The sequence below is a fragment of the Nelumbo lutea genome, chromosome 5 (assembly GCF_056320005.1).
Source record: "Nelumbo lutea isolate HS-2025 chromosome 5, American lotus-T2T, whole genome shotgun sequence".
NCBI classification, from domain to species: Eukaryota; Viridiplantae; Streptophyta; class Magnoliopsida; order Proteales; family Nelumbonaceae; genus Nelumbo; species Nelumbo lutea.
In genome coordinates this window covers 58,157,254-58,177,701 of record NC_142688.1, presented here as the reverse complement: position 1 = coordinate 58,177,701, position 20,448 = coordinate 58,157,254, and positions in this window count along the sequence as shown.

Sequence of the window (20,448 nt, the reverse complement as noted above, 5' to 3'; positions counted from 1 at the left end):
CTAAGAAACACATGTTCTTTTTTTAAATTTATGTGGGGAGCAGGGAAATTTTATTTTCCTGGTATCATTTACCAATACCAGGTAAATGATATCCATCTCTTACGTGGGTAAATAACTTTCCCACTTGGGAGGAAAGTTGCCAACACTTGAATGGGACAAAAATGCCCATTTTAAGAATGGAATTTTATGTCTAAAACTATCATTGCCTTATTTACCTGGGAAATAAAAGAACATGGGTAAATGCACTACTTGAGTAAGTGATTCCAAGTAATTTACCAAAAAGCAAGCATGGCATTACAATGAAGTGTGATAAATCTCAATCTATAGACATTCATAAACCCTAGGCCCCATTCGCTTTTCGGTAAGTTATTTACCCGAGTAAATGCACTTACCTGGGTAAGTGTTTCCCAAGAAACACATACCTAGGTAAGTGCATTTATCCACGTTCTTTAATTTTTCATGTAAATAAGATAATGACCATTTTAACCATAAAAATCCATTATTAAAAAAGTCATTTTTGTTCCATTCAAATGATACCTAGGAAAGTAAAGTTTCCCTGGTCCCCACATAAATCCCATTGACCAACTTTCCCCCTCTCAAAATCCAAAAAAAGAATGCCCCCCTAAAGGAAAGCTCTAGCTTTGGCCATTTCAGCAAGGCACACCTCAAAGGGGATGGCTTGAGAAAATAAAAAACTGCCATGTTCATCTATGAAGGGCAATGGGGTGAATTCAAAGACAATTATTGTAAATTCTAAACCCTCTCCCACCTCCTGAAACCTCCTCCTATACACTCCTTATAACCTGTAAGGGGTTGGATTTTTAGAGCCCAAACCCTGACACATGAAAATGCAAAATCCTCTTCAGTCCCACCCTTAAGCATTCGAAGGTGGTGTTGGTTGGGTCAAAAACCTGCAACTAATTTTCTATTATATACAAGTAATAAATCTATATTACTTATAAAAGTAGGAATGATAAGGTATTGGCTTCTAGATTTTTTTACTAAAATACCCCTCATCTTGAATTTAATTTATCTACATTGAAAGGGCAGAAAATGTAAATAAAAGAATACCATTAATTACATTCAATTACCTCTCATTAAGTCTCACATTTAAGTCATTAAATAAATCACATTTTCTCTCATTAAATCCAACATTTATACTTTTGTTTATCATCATTAAATTCCACTAATAAATCCATACACAATAATTATTAATAGAATAAAATTTTATATTTTAAAATAAACATAGAAATAAAATCATATTTTTCATCTAGGTGGTGGGTAAGTAGTTCAACCATTTGGGTCAAATGGATAATTTCATAATGTCATAAATAAATAATACAAATTTAGAAATATAAAAAAATATTTTTGTTTATCATCATTAAGTTCTACTAGTAAATCCATACACAATAATTATTAATTGAATGAAAATTTATATTTTAAAATAAACCTAGAAAAGAAATCACATTTTCCATCAAGGTCATGGATAAGTATTTCAACCATTTGGGTCAAATGGACAATTTCATAATGTCATAAATAAATAATACAAATTTAAAAATATAAAAATACAAGAAATATAGTAAAAAATAAATTTTGATAAAAAATGGACATGTTTCTATTATTATATATTTGTCATATTAAAAATAACTAAGATAAAATAGACAAAATTTGATTAATAGTGGAATCAAATATACAACTTAAAACGATTGGAAATTAAACCATCTTCCTATCTAGGGGGTGGGTTAGTATTTCATCCTTTCTAGTTAAATAGGTTAACTCATGATGTATAATTAAAAATAAATTTTTTAAAATACAATAGTACAAAAAATATGAAACAGTTTTAGACACATCTATAATATTATATACTAATAATATAAACAAAAATAAGTATGATAAATAATAATTACTTTATCAATGATATAAATGAAGTGCAAATTTTAAAACCAATTTGAAAATGAAATCATTTACATACTTAGAAGGTAGGTTGGTCAATGATCTAACATTCCAGGTCAAATGGGTCAATCTATGATGTCATTACTAAGTAACGAATATTAAATACATACATACATACATACATACATACATAAATGACTCAAAGAAAAATATAAGCTTTGTATAAAGCATTTTGATACAATTCTATTGTTATATATTCACCATATTAAACAAAAATAAATCTAAACATAACAATTACTTTTGTCAATGATGAAAATGGAATACACGATTTAAAATCAACCAAAAAAGTAAAGTGGTTTTTCCATCCCAGTAGTTGGTTAGTGGTTAAACTATCCATCTCAAAGGGATGTTATTATTAAATAATAAAATACATAAATTTCTAGAAAATGTAGAAATGTGTCGATAATTTTGAGTACATTCTATAATATTATATATTCATCATATAAAAGAGTGTGATTAACGAGAATTATCTTCGGGATAAAAATTAGGATAAAAAATAAAGAACATTAGTGTCTAGCACATGACCTAACTAACCATGTCAAATGATTGAATAATTTAATTAGTTAGGTCATCGTAGGTAAGTGGTTTGGTAGGGATGCAAACAGATCAAGTCAATATTTGAATTAGGGTATATTCAAATTTGATCCGATCCAAAGATTCGACCGGATCTCATAAATATTGATTCGAATTCGAATCCGAATCCGATTAAGATGTCGGATATTCATATCTAATATGATCTAATTTATTTAAAAAAAAGCAATAAATAATTAAAAGAAAAATAAAAATATAATAGTTGAAATAAAAAAAAAATATAAGTATTTTTTTAACTATTTCCATCATATAAAAAGTTTACAAAAATGCAATATAAATAACATATTTATAAATAAATAATAAATAACATATATGTTATATATAAATAATATATATACTATATTACATATAAATAATTGATTTGATCACAATATTAAAAACTAATGTTCAAACAATATATTGGAATTGCAATTCCTCTTGGTAAATAAGTAATTTTTATTACCTCATAAATTAAATAATAAAAAATTAAAATATAGAACTCTTATAAATTTTATAAGAAAGTTTGAATATACATTAATATTATATTCTTCATATTAAACAAAAATATGTTTGAAAAAATGAGAATTATTGTTAGAAAGATAGAAATGGCTAAAATACAAAGAAAAAAAATAATTAATGTCTTAATCATAGTCCATTTTCTTGGCTAAATAGGTTAATGTGGTTCAACCAATAAGGTCATTTGGTTGCTAACTATTATCATCATCATCATTTGATATTGTCACGTGCAACGCGCGTACACTTTTACTAGTAGAGTAAAATACATAAACCTCCCTTTAGTTTTAACATAAATATTTCTACCTCCCCTCAGATTTATTATAGTACTTAGGCCAAGTTTGGGAATGTTTAAAAATAAGTGCTTATTCAAATAAACATTTATTTTAAAAATATGTTTTTATTTAAGAAGCCCAAAATTCTAGCTTTTTTCTAAGACATTAAGCACTTTTTTGAAATTTTGGTTCCAAAATACTCCCTACTTAGATTTCAAAACACCACTTATGTCCTTCCGTCAACCAAAAACATAGGGTTTGGCTCTTCAACTCCATTGTCTTCTCCAACCAACGACACTGCAACTCAATCGATCAATTAGGTAAGGCATCCTCTTTTTTTTCTCATCCTCAAATTAATGAATAAAAGTCCCACACGCTGGCATTTTCCAACAGAAAAAACATATTTTTTTTAACAATTATTACATTCATAAAATCAAAATGACAGCACTCACTACAAGAAAATGGGGATATAGCTACTATACTTTAGCTACAGTCATAAAAACCGTAGCTAAAACATGGGATATAGCCACAGACCACTTCATGTCCATAGCAAAAAGATGAACTTTTACTACGGGCATTTTGGTCGTGGCAAAAACATGTTTGTCCATGGCTAAAAGATACTTACAGCCATAGTTTTAAGGTATTGGTGGCTATAAGTTACAACAATAGAAGTTAACTTATAGCTACGGTCATTTAATTTGTAGCTAAAGAGCATTTCCTTTGTGGGTAAAAGTTATTTACAACTATAGCAATGGTTTTTAGTTATTTGGGGGTATAACTATTATGTTTATCTTTAGCTACAGTCATTTTATCCATGGCTATGCAACATTTTATCCGTAACTAAAGTTATGTATGGCTATAGCCACGGGTTTTAGTTATTTGTATCTGTAAATTTATTATAATGTAATTATAAAATAATAAATATATTAAAAATTAATTAATTTAAAAATATTTAATAGAAAATAATAAAGTAGTAAGTATTTATTAAAATTATTAAAATTTAATATAATGCATGGAAATTTCATAAATAATAATAATATAATATTAATTAAAAATATTTATTATTTATTAATTACCATTAAAAGTAAATTAATCACTAAGAATCATTAAAATAAATAAAATTGATTAATAATTAATAATTAACAATTAACAAATTATTAGTTCTTTACTAATGAAGAATAACAATAATAAATTAATGATTGGTATTTAATAATGCTTAAACTAGCAAATAAATTATTACTAATTTCATAAGTACATTCCTAAAGATACTGTGGTTATAGGTTAATACATTTAGCTATGATTTTGTAGTAAACCGTAGCTATAAATAGAAGAATTATAACTATGGCTTTGTAAAAATCCATGGTTATAGATTTGGATATATAACTACTGACAATTTAAAAAGCGTAACTATATGCGTCTTTTAGCTACGGTTCAGCCCATGGCTAAAGGATCATATGGTTTACATCCGCCCTTTAGCTACAGACAGATACCATAGCTATAGATGGGTTATAGCTATGGATTAATTGAACCAAAGCCATAGGCTATAGCCACGCGAACATAGGCTATGGTTTTCTGTCTGTAGTTAAACCATAGCTATAGGTCTATAGCTATGGTTTTTGTAACCTTTTAGCCATGGTTTTGCTCGTAGGTAAAGGTCATATTTCTTGTAGTGACTACCAACGAAACAAAAACACATTGATGGAGGAGAAATCTAAAGAACCCTATAGACAAAAGAGAAGTCATTGGCACCCCCACATCAAATGCAAAGAAATCACCACCAGATAAGCAAAACACCCAAAACAAAATCTCTCCAAGCCTTACATCAAACCGAATACCAATGGACAAAGTGATTGGTCATAACCCCCCCCCCCCATCAAATGTAATGAAACCACCATCAAATGTTGGTGGACACCACCATTTAATGTTGAAAACCAAGTGATGGAGGTTCATGGTGGGAAAGCCTCTAATGTCTCTCTGATCATTTTCTTTGCTAATTGAGCAAAAGCTGAACTTGAAACGATTGAAAAACCACTCATGTAGTTGAAATCAAAACGAATCACTTCTAAGAAAAAGTAGCAATGTGTTTAAAGGAAAAAATTGAGTAAAAGACCTAGCAATCTAAACCCATAAAAGGATCTCTAGCTATCTACGTGATCAATCTCAACCTCTTGAGCACATGGAGAAATATAGGTTGTCTGCAATGAATTCAAACAACACCAATTGAAACATCAAAATCTATTAAAAACGAAGTTAATTAGCTAGCCACCACTAGAAAGTGGACACACAAACCCAAAGATTACAACATAAAAAGTAGCCTAAATAGGTGATTAAGAGTTTTGGTGCAATTAAGAATTTCAGCTAGAAAATAGTTAAACATCTAAATCAATCATTAAAAGCATTAAATTTTTAATAAATAAGTAATTACAAACTAAGGGAAATGGTAATGGGAATGGCAAGGAATAAAAGGAAACACAATAAGGTAATAATTGGCCTAAAAGCAAGTGATAGCAAATTTAGGGTCCATTTAGTTCACAGTCAAGATCAGAGCTGGAACTAGAAAAGGAATCGCCTATTCCAAACACCTATTTGGTTTAGATAGAAATTGGAATTGGAATATTCCAATTGTTGCTGTCTTGTTCAACTAGAAAGCCAGAATCACAATCTACCAAAATTTTCAGTTTTGCCCCTATTAGAAGAAGAAGAAGAAGAAGAAGAAGAAGAAGAAGAAGAAGAGTGGAGAAAGAAGAAAATGGATGATCAGCTGATGAAATTAGGAATGATGGCAACAAAGGGGACGAGGAAGATGGAGAGAAAGAAGAGAGAAGAATAAGAAGAGAGGAGAGATAAGGGAAGAATGACCATAAGTTGGCGATCGGTCTTATCTTGTTGGAGATAGATGGGGATTGTCAACTGTATGGAACGCTGGTAGTGATGGATGATAGGACTGGAGACTTGGGGTTGAGGAGGGTATGAATGACTAGCACATTTCTCAATAAAAAAAAATCCAAAAATAATACTCTAGAATGGGAATCACATTCCTCGGGGCCAGAATGGCCATTCTTCAATATGCGGGAATCCCATTCTGATTTGAGACTAGGATCTGAGAATGTAGTGGTAGTTTACAGGGTCTATTACAAGACCATGAATACCATCTATCCTAATACCAAGATCATTGGAACAAAGGGAATGACTACTTTGTTCCAGACCAACGCCGCAAGCAATGTTACTATTCCTAGGATAATCATGTGGAAAGATGTGAAATTGTTGGATAGTTGGTCAATAGCTTATACAAAACCTCCTAGACCCATGGAATCTACTAAATTAGCATTTGTATTCAGTGAATAGGATGGATATGTTGGGCTTAGGTTTAGGAGAGCCTCGACTTCATCAAGGCCAGCATATGCTAAACCATTGGAGGCAAGACATTCCTATTCTAGAAGATCGATGGATTTGTCAGAACCATCACCTCTTCCCCATCCTGACATTATTTATGCCACATATGAAACACCAGTAGTCAATACCCCACCATCGGCTTATCACACAACCCAAAAGACTACTCCCTCAAAAGTCTTATGAGCCAACTAAGGCATATTTTGAGATAAATGTTTTGGAATTCGAAGAAGAATTCCAGATAGATAAAGACCTTATTAGTTTAGATATGATGGAATTGAAATGGTTTTTTGAGAACTTCTCTAAAAATGAGAGGTATCATACTAGAGAACTCGGGTACAAAGATATGATGGAATTGAAAGAAAATATTCCCTTTTTGGACTAGTTTGTAAAGCAAAATCAATTTAAAAAGCAAAAGCAAAACCTCTAGAAGAGGATCTAGACCTTTGTGGTATTAAAAGACTATCTAGAGCATGGAAATTTGCTTTTACCAGTAAAACCATCGAATCAGTACATCCTCCTCTAGAATCAGTCAAGATAGGAAAAGAAGAGCTAATTGCAAGCCCAATAAAAATTTTGCGATAATAAAGGAAGCTGAAAAACTAATCCCAAAACATTGTTCTCAAATAATAGAACAAAATAATTATACCAACATATGTCTAAATGTCTTAGAAAAACAGACAAATATAATAGAAACATTATTAAGTTCATTAGAAATTTCTAATCAAAAAGCAATAATAATAATAAAGGAAAAACCTATGGCAATGGTACAAGAATTCCCTCCTAATCTGAAATTTAAAAGGACCCCTCAAGACCTGTCCAAAATAGATTACAAGGACCTCGTAACAAAAATTATTTCATTCTGAAACTCCAATAGAGAGAAAGGGGAATCATTAAAAACTTCTTCTAAAAAGCAAATACAAGGAGAAGAAAATAGAGGAAAGGGACATGGTTCCTATTCAATAAACTTATTAAGCAAGGAATCAAAAATAGGAATAGAATCAGAAATTAAGCCAATAGAAAATCCCTCCATGGAGCTAAATAAGCTCTCATATGAAAGTAAAAAGCCTTGTTATCCTAGGCATACTCTGGTAGATTTACTATTTGAGAAACCAGCCAAACCCCAAATCAGTTGTGATGGAAACACTTTTTATGAATGGAATCTAGATGGAAAATATGAATTCTTGATTCATGAAATGATCCATCGTATGGCCATGTATTCTATCACCATAAAATTAGATGGAAATGAAGAGAAAATAATTGTCACAATAATAATTGAGTCTTTTATGGAACAACTAAAAGGATAGTGGCATAATCATCTTTCTCAAGGAAAAAGAGACTACCTACTAAATTTAGTAAAAAAGGATGAGGATGGAGAAATGATCTTAAGTCAAGGTCACCGGATACAAGGATGCAGTTACTACCTTAATGTTGAATATATTAAACCATTTTATAGGAGAATCTAATAATTTGTATGAAAGAATAAATGAATAGCTTACAAATCTTAGATGTAAAATACTATCTGTTTATATGGTACAAAGAAGTATACTTATCTAAAGTACATAGGTTAACTAATTCAAGAGAAGATTTATAGAAAGAGCAATTCATTTCAGGACTTCCCCTATTGTTCAAAAAATAGGTTAGAAACCACCTTAGGAATCTAGGTGGAGGAAGATTGTTATACCCTCATGAAGGGTTGAGAGATCCATCCCATGGACGCCCAAAGATTGCGGAATAAGGGGCGAATTTTAAAAATTTTTCTCTCCCTTCAACTGGGAATCACATTCCCTATTTAGAAAATCATATTTTCAATGATCAATCTTGAACCTTAAACTGAACCAGATCTGAACCAAAAGGAATGGGAGAGAATGATACCTGATACGGAGAAATAATATCTCCCAACGAAGGTGTTCACGCCCAAGGAAGGATCCAAAGACTGCTCCCACTGAAGATGACACAGTGCAGGATGGAGCAGAATCAGCAGTGTTCTTCCCCAAGAACTTTGTCCTTCACAAGAAACAACAGGATGGAACGTGAGCACAGCTTCCCTTTTCAATCCTTTCTCAAAGAACTGATATCAAGATCCAATCTTGACTTCTTCCACAGCTGGAGATCGAACTGGCAAACAGGGCGGCAAGAGCAGGGATGCGGCAAGAGCAGGGATGCGGCAAGAGAGTATTCGCAGGGTGCAGAATTCTCTCTTCTTGATTTCAGCATTGAAGAGGATCTGATGTGTTTCTTGGTCTCTATAAAGGCTGCCGCCCCCTCCTTCTTTTTGTTACCTTGAAAAGATCAGCTCCTAATCCCATTAGGAGGTGCTTATCCAAATCATATTTGGATCAGCCTTCTCTTCTAGTGATAAGGTTAAACCCTTATCTTATCTGCAGATTAGATTAGTTTTATCCTAATCCCATTTGGAGGTTTCTAGATCTGAATCACATTCAGATCTGAACTCTCTGAGTGGATAGGATTAAGACCCTATCCTATCTACTAATCCATCTCAGAATTCGCCCCTTTAATTAACTAAATTAATAGCCCAGTTCAAAATGGGCTTTAGGCCCATCAAGCTTATGTGCTCACTTAACCTTCCTAACTGCTGCCCAGTTGGGCTTCCTTGTATGGCGTGGGACCCAAGCATTGATCTACACATCAGCCACATGGGTTCGGCCCAGCCTTTGTTACAAGGCCTGGTCGAATACACTGTTAAGACAGTGCACCCCCTGAAACCCATCAAATGGGCTCTATGGGCCCAACACTTACCCTAAGTGGTCCCTGGGCCAAGCCACCTTGTAACACCCAGGGACTGTGGGCAGATGAAAGATTAGCCCACTAGGTATTATCCTCAATGATCTTACACTTAACCTCTCAGCCCATAATGATCATACACTGCCCGACAAGAGAGCACCTCTCCCTCGGCTGCAAAGAACAGTGTTGCACTCTCCACTTATATGGATCCCGGGAATTAAAACCTTTTGCAAACATTTTAGAAACCATAATATATATACTTTTATATCTCATATAAAATATACTTTGCAAAACAAATCTCAACGGTTGAAATCGGCTGCCGGCAATCTTGGTTTCCAACAGTGAGAGCACATCCCCGATCATTACCTTTGTCTGACAAAGGGGCTGATCCTGTCACTATGATCACCCACTCAGATGAATTCTCGGATTGTCCCAACATACCCAGGTATTGACCCCTACTAAGGATCTCACTGATTGGTACATTAAAGACAGCCCGATCCGACACCTAGTGTAGTATCATAATCGAGTCTAGGGGTCGGGTGTAACTTTCCAGTTTTGCCCATCAATCTCCAAGGTCCAGGGCAATATTGGAAATCTGGTCAAGTTCAAAGATTCAATTAATCCCACACTGTATGTGCCTAGGGTCTCACCCCGGTAGTTGAGACAAGCCACCCCAACCGACTTGGTGGCACCGCAGTGTCAGACTTGTCAGGATAGGTCTCCCTAGACCGACCCACTGGCTGTGAACATTCTAAACTAACACGAGTCTCAATAAGTGTCCAGTTTAAGGGTATTACACAGAAACATACCAAGGGAACATGAATCAAATATGTACTTTTATTCATTTACAATAAACTCATAAAGTACATCAATTTTGATTGAAGCTAAGGGCATACAAAACTGTCTAACAGCTCCCACTTGCACTTAGGTCCAATCAGGTACTAGTCGGAGTCCCATGCTTTCCACGTGTTTCTCAAACACTTTCTGTGATAGTGGCTTTGTCAATGGGTCTGCTACATTATCCGCTGACGCTACCTTCTGAATCAGGACGTCCCCTCTACCAACAATCTCCCGCAGTACGTGGTACTTCCTCTCGATGTGCTTTGACTTCGAGTGGGCTCGTGGCTCCTTAGCCTGAGCAATGGCTCCATTGTTGTCACACAACAATGGGATGGGTGATGTGTCGGACGGAACTACTCCCAACTCATGAATGAACTTCTTCATCCATATAGCTTTTTTGGCATCCTCACTTGCGGCAATGTACTCGACCTCGGTCGTGGAGTCTGCAATGGACCCCTGTTTGCTACTTTTCCAGCAAACAGCACACGATCCTATCGTGAAAACATATCCAGATGTAGACTTTCTATCATCTGGGTCTAACTAGAAATCGGCATCTGTATACCCTTGGATCTGTAGTGAGCTACCGTCGAATACTAGACAAAACTCTTTTGTCCTTCGAAGGTACTTAAGTATGTTTTTCACAGCAGTCCAATGCTCCTGCCTTGGGTTGGCTTGAAATCTGCTACTACACTCACTGCCTGAGCTATGTTAGGACGAGTGCACAGCATTGCATACATGATGCTCCCTACGGCAGAGGCATAGGGAACGTCTTTCATGCCATCAATCTCCTCGGAAGTCTTGGGAGACATCTTCTTGGAGAGAGTGACTCCGTGCCTGAAAGGAACATTTCCTTTCTTGGAGTTTTCCATGCTGTATCTTTTGACTATTTTGTCAATGTAGGCAGATTGGGATAATCCTATTATCCGCTTCGATCTATCTCTATAGAGTCGAAGACCCAGTATATAGGAGGCTTCTCCAAGATCTTTCATGGAGAATTGTTGTGATAACCATACTTTCACCGTAGTTAACATCCCTACATCATTCCCAATGAGTAGAATGTCATCTACATACAGAACCAAGAAGGTAACCTTATCTCCACTGTACTTCCTGTAAACACAGGGTTCATCTGGATTCTGCTCGAAGTCAAACAATTTGATGGCAGAGTCAAAACGGATGTTCCAACTTCTAGAAGCTTGCTTAAGTCCATAAATGGATCTATTAAGTTTACATACCATGTTTTCCTGACCTGCAGCAATGAAGCCTTGCGGCTGCTACATATAGATATCTTCAGTAAGATCTCCATTCAGGAATGCAGTTTTGACATCCATTTGCCAAATCTCATAATCATGGTATGCTGCTACAGCTAGCAGGACCCTAATGGATTTAAGCATGGCCACAGGCGAAAAGGTTTCCTCATAATCGATGCCCTCTTTCTGAGTGTACCCTTTCGCCACCAGATGAGCCTTGAAGGTCTCAACCTTACCATCGGGGCCCTTCTTCCTCTTGTAAATCCATTTGCAACCGATTGCTTTTACCCCGGAGGGCGGATCTACTAGAGTCCAGACTCCATTGGTCTCCATTGAGTCCATCTCTGCTCTCATGGCCTCCACCCACTTCTGGGAATGGTGGCCAGGATACCCGAGTGGATCTTCTAGGTTGGTCACTACCTGGAACTTGTGGGACATCTCCCACTGCTCCTGAGCTCTCCTCATCAAGAACAACTTCCTGACGATGGGTGTCCAGGATATAGTCGGTTTCGAAGAATTGCGCATTACGACTGCAAAACACTTTCTGCTCACTTGGGTCATAGAATAGGTAACCTACAGAGCCTTTTGGGTAGCCTACAAATAGGCAACAGCTGGTCTTGGATTCCAACTTGTCTGCACTCGTTCTTTTAACGTGTGTTGGACAACCCCAAATCTTCAAGTGTCTGACACTTGGTTTCTTTCCGGTCCAAAGTTCATATGGAGTATTCGGAACCGATTTGGTTGGAACTCGATTCAGCACATAAATCGCAGTCTCTAATGCGTAACCCCAAAAGGATGTGGGTAACTCTGAATGTATGAGAAGCGACCAGACCATATCCAATAAGGTCTTATTCCTCCTCTCCGAAACACCGTTAAGATGTGGTGTAGCAGGAGGAGCTAACTGTGATACTATCCCATTGTCCTTTAAGTAGTCCCTGAATTTGTCAGAGAGATAATCGCCACCTCAATCTGATCGAAGGGCCTTAATTTCTCTCCCTAACTGTTTCTCGACCTCTTGTCTGAACTCTTTGAACTTTTCAAAGGATTCAGACTTGTCTCATTAGGTACACGTAACCGTATCATGAAAAATCATCTGTGAAGGTGATAAAATACACGTGTTGATTTCGTGTCCTAACACTCAGGGGACCACATACATCAGTATGTATTAGGTCAATTGTGCCCGTACATCTTTCAGGCTTACCGTTAAATGGCCGTTTCGTCATCTTGCCTTGTAGGCAAGGCTCACAAGTGGGAAGATCTTCTACAGTTAGAAAATCCAAAGGACCATCCTTTACCAACTTTGTGATTCGGTCAACACCGATGTGGCCAAGTCGATAATGCCATAGACACGTGGGATTAACTGTATAACGAGCTCTCTTCTTAGGGATTTCAGTCGACGTAGTTTCGGTTATGTTAGTTTCTAGAGAAGGATGTAGAACATAGAGACCGTTCTCCAGTTCCCCGTATGCGATGAATCTGTTGTTTCTTTTAATAGTAATCGTATTACTAAAGAAGACAGAATAACCATCTGCACACAGTTTTGAGATAGAAATCAAATTTCTCCTTAAATTTTGTACATAAAGACAGTCTTTCAGTACAATTATTCCTTCTCTAAAAATTAATTCCACGGTTCCTATGGCCGCGGCTGCAACAATTGCAGTAGTCCCTAAGAAGAGTGTGACTTCTCCTTCACTCAGCCTTCTGCTTACCTTGAACCCCTGCAGTGAGTTACAAGCATGAGTCGAAGCCCCGGAGTCAATACACCAGGATGCAGAAGCTACCAACAAATTGGTTTCTATAACACAAGTTTCGAAGTTACCTTTCTTGGATTCCAGGTAGGCAGGACAGTTCCTTTTCCAGTGGCCGGTCTTCTTGCAGAAGTGACAGGCATCCGATGCTTTGTCTTTCTTCTGCTTCTTGCTCTTAGTGGCTTTCTTCTGAGGCTTCTTTGTCTTCCTCTTTCTCTTGCCTGTCTTGCCAACTTCAACAAGCATGGCTACAGTCTCATCCTTTCTAATCAGTTCTTCAGCTCTTTGCAACATATTGCTGAGCTCTTGTAAGCTGACATTCAGCTTGTTCATGTTATAGTTCATGATGAACGGATTAAAGGAAGGAGGCAAAGAGTTAAGGATAGCATCTATCTGGGTTGCAAGGTCCAGCCCGGATCCAAGAGCCTCCAGTTCGTTGATGTATCCCATCATCCGAAGACAATGGTCGTGAACTTGTTGACCCTTGGACATTTGAGCGGTCATGAACTGTTTCAAGACCTTTTGCCGAGTAGAACGATTCTGCTCTTCATACATTGTCCTGAGACTGTCCAATATGTCTTTGGCAAGTTCGATCTGATCAAACTGCCTCTGTATCGGGTTGTCTAAGGAGGCAATGATGTAACACCGGGCAAGGGAGTTTTTCTCCTCCCATTCTTGATAGTCTCTCCTTTGGGCCTCAGAAGCCCTATCACCCAGACGCTTCGGGGCAGGATTCTTTGCCACTTTGTCCAGCTTTTCAGAAGCTAGGACCAGCATAAGGTTCTTGTACCAATCAGCATAGTTTGGGCCCTTCAACTTGTTGTCATCAAGCAGTTTTGCAAAAGATCCGTTTGCCATTTTTTGATAAAAGAGCAAACATCAGTCCACAGCCTAATTTGATTCATCTTCATTTCATAGATATGGATTTTAATCTACGATCCATTTCCATTTATTTGTCTCTGAGATTTCCCTCCTTTCTCAGTGACGGAGACTACGGGTTGTCTCTGGAAATGTGGGAAATCACATAGGGTGCATGGAGCCAACTGTTTCAGCTGCATAACCCCACCACCTTTCTGTGAAGGATCACATCCACTCATCATATGAGTTTTCCCTTTGGCCTCTGTCAGACAAGGTTCAGAGCCGTTTTCAGATAAACCTTTCTGTCCAGTGAGTGCTTACCCATCATATTCGTGAACACCAAGGTACCGTGAGAGAGTTCCCATTTTCTGGTGAAGCCCCTCCCACATCGGTCTATGACGCCCCTATCATCTTATGAAACACTCAGACAAGCCCAACAGCAAATGGATAGCCCATTTTCTGGTGCGTTTCCTCATTACTGAAGGACCCATCCTCATGCTAATGATGGAAGGCCTTTAGAGAGTTCATCATATGAATCTCCCTATCACATGCACTCATATTAGCTGGAGGGAACAAAATTACGCCCTAGTTTGATTTAGGTCAAACCAAAGTGGCTCCCACTGACTTTCATAAAGCCAGATTTCGGTGGGCCTTGAATCGACTAGGGTTCCGCACGTAACCTCTTGATGAGGTGTGGGGCCCACCACTGAGAGAAGTCATCCAATGACCAATAGGGACACCATGGCAATGATGTGCATTCAGCCATGGTGTGCGCAAGAGCCACTGTCGAATGAGCATGGGCCAAGTACTTATGGCCCATGTACGCAGCACATCACACATCCATACATCACATGCAGGGATAAATTGATCCAATCAATTAATTATTTGTAAGGCCCGTTGGAAGCCCGTTAAAAGTCCATAATATTAACCATTAATATTATCTAGGTATATGGGCTGAATTAGGGTTACCCAGTTCGGCCCATATAGCTTTATCCTTTCAAATGGGCTTTTGCAGTTTTAACTATTTAAAACTGGGCCTTTACAGGCTGGGCCGAATTAACCATTTAATTAAATATCAATCCTTAGGCCCATTAGTGGGAAATTAGGGCTGACTTTCAGCCTTGATTAAACCCTAGAATTGGTCCAAACAGTTTTGAACCAATCTTGGTTCGAATGGGTCTAGGGTTTGATTTTTAATTAAATCCTTAATTCAAGAAAATAATCTAAAATTAAATACTGATAAAAGAAAAAACAAGAATCAGTCAAACAGGGCTGTTCGCACAATCCTTCCTGCAAAACAGATGTTAGATCACAGAATGCAGTTTCACAAACTGCAAATCGCAGATAGCATTTCTCTCATCTGCGAAATCTCCTTTTCTGCGCCGCCAACTTCGATCCAAAATAAAAATAAATAGAAATCCTATTTCTATTAATAATTACATCAGATCGAATACCTATACATTGAGTCTAGAAAATAAAAAAAAAATATTTACAGACCCAAAAAAAAAACAAGAACTGCAAAATCGCAGGTTCCCTGCGCAAACCAAGAATTCGATCTCCTCTTGTACGAACAGCCCATAAATCAAGAAAATTATAAAGAACAATTCTAAATAATAATAATATTTATTTAAAATTAATTTCATATTATTTGCCCATCTGTTTTGGGAACAAATTTCCCAAAAACAAAAACTGCGCAAATTGGGTAGAACGCCTTCTCCCTAATTGCGCAAGTTTGGATCTGAAACAGAATGGTTCAAGATTTGAACCTGTGGCTCTGATACCACTGAAGGGTTGAGAGATCCATCCCATGGACGCCCAAAGATTGTGGAATAAGGGGCGAATTTCAAAAATTTTTCTCTCCCTTCAATTGGGAATCACATTCCCTATTTAGAAAATCATATTTTCAAGGATCAATCTTGAACCTTAAACTGAACCAGATCTGAACCAAAAGGAATGGGAGAGAATGATACCTGATACGGAGAAATAATATCTCCCAACGAAGGTGTTCACACCCAAGGAAGGATCCAAAGACTGCTCCCACTGAAGATGGCGCAGTGTAGGATGGAGCAGAATCAGCAGTGTTCTTCCCCAAGAACTCCGTCTTTCACAAGAAACAATAGGATGGAACGTGAGCACAGCTTCCCTTTTCAATCCTTTCTCAAAGAACTGATGTCAAGATCCAATCCTGACTTCTCCCACAGCTGGAGATCGAACTGGCAAACAGGGCGGCAAGAGCAGGGAGGCGGCAAGAGAGTATTCGCAGGGTGCAGAATTCTCTCTTCTTGATTTCAGCACTGAAGAGGATCTGATGTGTTTCTTGGTCTCTCTAAAGGCTGCCGCCCCCTCCTTCTTTTTGTTACCTTGAAAAGATCAGCTCCTAATCCCATTAGGAGGTGCTTATCCAAATCATATTTGGATCAGCCTTCTCTTCTAGTGATAAGGTTAAACCCTTATCTTATCTGCAGGTTAGATTAGTTTTATCCTAATCCCATTTGGAGGTTTCTAGATCTGAATCACATTCAGATCTGGACTCTCTGAGTGGATAGGATTAAGACCCTATCCTATCTGCTAATCCATCTCAGAATTCGCCCCTTTAATTAACTAAATTAATAGCCCAGTTCAAAATGGGCTTCAGGCCCATCAAGCTTATGTGCTCACTTAACCTTCCTAACTGCTACCCAGTTGGGCTTCCTTGTATGGCATGGGACCCAAGCATTGATCTACACATCAGCCACATGGGTTCGGCCCAGCCTTTGTTACAAGGCCTGGTCGAATACACTGTTAAGACAGTGCACCCCCTGAAACCCATCAAATGGGCTCTATGGGCCCAACACTTACCCTAAGTGGTACCTGGGCCAAGCCACCTTGTAACACCTAGGGACTGTGGGCAGATGCAAGATTAGCCCATCAGGTATTATCCTCAATGGTCTTACACTTAACCTCTCAGGCCATAATGATCATACACTGCCCGATAAGAGAGGACCCCTCCCTCGGCTGCAAAGAACAGTGTTGCACTCTCCACTTATATGGATCCCGAGAATTAAAACCTTTTGCAAACATTTTAGAAACCATAATATATATACTTTTATATCTCATATAAAATATACTTTGCAAAACAAATCTCAACGGTTGAAATCAGCTGCCGGCAGTCTTGGTTTCCAACAGTGAGAGCACATCCCCGATCATTACCTTTGTCCAACAAAGGGGCTGATCCTGTCACTATGATCACCCACTCAGATGAATTCTCGGATTGTCCCAACATACCCAGGTTTTGACCCCTACTAAGGATCTCACTGATTGGTACATCAAAGACAGCCCGATCCGACACCTAGTGTAGTATCATAATCGAGTCTAGGGGTCGGGTGTAACTTTCCAGCTTTGCCCATCAATCTCCAAGGTCCAGGGCAATACTAGAAATCTGGTCAAGTTCAAAGATTCAATTAATCCCACACTGTATGTGCCTTGGGTCTCACCCCGGTAGCTGAGACAAGCCACCCCAACCGACTTGGTGGCACTGCAGTGTCAACCTTGTCAGGATAGGTCTCCCTAGACCGACCCACTGGCTGTGAACATTCTAAACTAACATGAGTCTCAATAAGTGTCCAGTTTAAGGGTATTACACAGAAACATACCAAGGGAACATGAATCAAATATGTACTTTTATTCATTTACATTAAACTCATAAAGTACATCAATTTTGATTGAAGCTAAGGGCATACAAAACTGTCTAACACCTCACTACACATTCTGATATTTGGTTCAAATTGCCAAACAAGTAGGGTTAGACCTATGTAATGACCTATGCCTAAAGAAGCAAATTAAAAGAGAAAATAAAGCTCTAAGAAAGAGTTAGGAGACTTTTATTACGTATTTGGAGTTGGACCTGAACCAATCAATTCTAAACTAGGACATAGGAAAAGAAAATCGAAATTTTATAAAATGAAATATGAGAAAAAAGAAAGAAAAACAAATTCTTCTATAAACAAGATGAATTGCAAAACTCCGACCTGCTTCAAGTGTGGAATAAAAGGACATTTCACTAATAAATGCTTCAAAACCTCCAATAAAATCAATGGATTAATAGAATCGAATAAAGAAGCAACTTCTGAAGAAGGAGAGATTTCTACCTCTACAGAAGATTGCTACAATAATCAAGGTCTTTGTACTTATAAAAATGAAACAAGTACAGAAGAGAGTCAGATAGTATTAATGTGCTTTTGTTAAATGAAGAATATCTTCTAGAAATCCTAGAAGACGTTTCAGATAAAGAAACCAAGAAGAAGAATTTTCTTATGGCAATGCAAGGAAATAAAGAAAAGGATAGAAAACAAAACTCTAAAAGAGATTTATTTACGTCAGAAAATATAATTTCATACAATGAGATTATGAAGAAAAGCTCAAGCTAGCACTTCACGAATTCCTACTCTAATAGACCTTAGGAAAGAGGTCACTGATCTTAAAAAATGAAGTTAGATCATTAAAAGTTAAAGTTGGGAAATTAGGATCTTATAAAGAGCTAATCTATTAGGACAAATCTTCAATTGGTATCACAGAACCGACGAAGAGTTTATATACTCAATTGAAGAAGTCAAATACCAAAACTAGTATTCAAAGGTGACTTTGAGAATTAAAGATTTTTTTTTCTCACAACTATAGCTCTAATTGATTCAGGAGCTAATATTAATTGTATTCGAGAAGGGTTAGTACCTTCTAAATATTTTGAAAAAATCGCTCAACGAGTAAGTGTTGCAGATGGGAGAAAGCTGGGTATAAAATATAAAATTCCTATAACCCACATCTGCAATCAAGGTACTTGTTTAAAAGCCACATTCTTTATGGTCAAGGATTTAAAGCAAGATGTTATATTAGGAACTCCATTTTTATTATCAATTTTACCCTACCAAATACACCCTGCAAGAATTACCACTACCATATGTGAAATAGCTATCACCTATAAGTTTTGTCAAAAACCCAAAACTACAATGATAAACACTCTAAAAGAAAATTTAAATAATAAAGTTAAATTTATTTCTATGTTACAAACAGAAATAAGAGAAAAATAATCGGCTAAAATATTAGAAGAGCTAAAAACTCGTCTAGAAATTAAAAATTTTCAATCTAAATTAGAAAAGGAAATATGCACTGAAACCCCAAGTGCATTTTGGTACAGGAAAAAACATATAGTAGAGCTTCCATACGAAGAAGGATTTAGTGAGGCTAAAATTCCTACAAAAGCCAGACCTATTCAGATGAATAGCAGATTATTAGAGATAAGCAAGAAGGAAATTCAAGAACTATTGACTAAAGGTCTAATTAGCCCGACCAAGTCTTAGTGGAGCTGAGTGTTTTATGTAGAAAACACAATAGTAATAGAAAGAGGAGTAACTTGGCTGGTAATAAATTATAAACCATTAACAAAGCCTTAAAATGGATTAGGTATCCTATTCTTAATAAACAAGACCTAATAAATAGGTTATAAGATGCAGAAATATATTCCAAATTTGATCTAAAGTCAAGTTGTTGGCGTATTCAAATAAACAAGAATGATAGGCATAAAACTGCCTTCACAGTTCCTTTTGGGCATTATGAATGGAATATTATGCCCTTTGGCTTAAAAAAATGCCCCCTCAGAATTTCAGAAAATTAAGAATGAAATATTTAATCCTTACACTCAATTTATAGTTGTCTATATGAATGATATTTTAGTATATTTCCAATCCTTAAAATCTCATTGGAAGCACCTTAGTATATCTCTCAGAGTTATGAAGGAGAATGGCTTAGCTATGTCAGCCAGAAAAATGAAGCTTTTCAAAACAGAAATTAGATTTTTAAGATATCAAATATCTAAGGGAAGAATAGCACCTATCCAAAGGGTATAGAATTTGTAGATAAATTTCCTGTTGAAATAAAGGATAAAAACCAACTTCAGAGATTTCTAGGTAGTCTTAATTGTGTGGTAAACTACTATAAAGATTTGGCTAAAGATCATCAATTGCTTCAGAAAAGACTAAAGAAAAGTCCTCCAAAATGGAAAGAACAGTTCACTCAACCAGTGAGAAGAATTAAGTAGAGAGTAAAGACTCTTCCTTGCCTTAACATCCCTCATCCAGAGATCCCTAAATAGTCGAAACCGATGCAAGCAAGATATGATATGGAGGAATCCTAAAGTAGCATAGGAATGGAAGAGATGAAATTATCCGATTTACCTCTGGCACCTGGAATGATACCCAACAAAAACATTCCACCGTTAAAAAAGAAATGCTAAGCATCATTCTATGCATCTCAAAATTTTAAGGAGATTTAATAAAT